This window comes from Bison bison, unplaced genomic scaffold (genome assembly GCF_000754665.1).
Source record: "Bison bison bison isolate TAMUID 2011002044 unplaced genomic scaffold, Bison_UMD1.0 scf7180017864213, whole genome shotgun sequence".
NCBI classification, from domain to species: Eukaryota; Metazoa; Chordata; class Mammalia; order Artiodactyla; family Bovidae; genus Bison; species Bison bison.
The window spans coordinates 6705798-6706412 of record NW_011494785.1 but is presented as its reverse complement, the minus strand read 5'-3'; the positions used below and the strand labels follow the sequence as shown (position 1 = coordinate 6706412).

General features: G+C 57.9%; 1 protein-coding gene across 1 annotated transcript in view; it reads left to right on the top strand.

The window, feature by feature from the left end:
- TMEM184B (transmembrane protein 184B) overlaps positions 1-615 on the top strand; it is a 51161-nt gene that overhangs the window by 47859 nt on the left and 2687 nt on the right. The gene's annotated exons all lie outside the window — the stretch shown is intronic.

Below are 615 nucleotides of genomic sequence, written 5' to 3'. Positions count from 1 at the left end.
TGAAGCCAAGCTGTCTCTTGTCTTCTGTTTCTCTGGCTCCCCTCCCTCCCCCACTGCCCTGCTTTTGCCCCGGGTTTGGCCTCGGGCAGTGCCAACATACGGCCCTTACGGTAGGTTCCACTCTGTCTGTACGTCTGTCCTGCACGCCAGTCCTGTCACCAGCATGAGTCTCTCCCTAGCTCCTTCTCTGTGTCCCCGTCTCCTCCCACACAAGCACCCCTGGGTGCGGAGAGCGCCTACCAAGGGCTGCCCTCTGTAGAGCTTGCCTGCTTCATCCTGTCTCTCATTGTCCTGGAACATGCCCTGTGCATTCTGGGGGCACAGTGCTCGTTGATGGGGAATTGGGGCATTTGGTTCTGTTCTGTGGCAAAGAATGCCAAGGGGGAAAGGGCACGCGAATTTGGGTCTGAAGACTGGGGCCAGGGTGGGGCTCGCCCCTTAGGTCTCAGTTGGGGGCCTGGGCCATCTCTGCCCCTGCTTCCTCCCTGAGCCCTTGAGGACAGTATGTTAGGGAATTAGGAGGAAGAAATAAAGAACCCGCCTGCCAGTGCAGGAGACATAAGAGATGCAGATTCAATCCCTGGGTCAGGAAGATCCCCTGGAGAAGGAAATGGC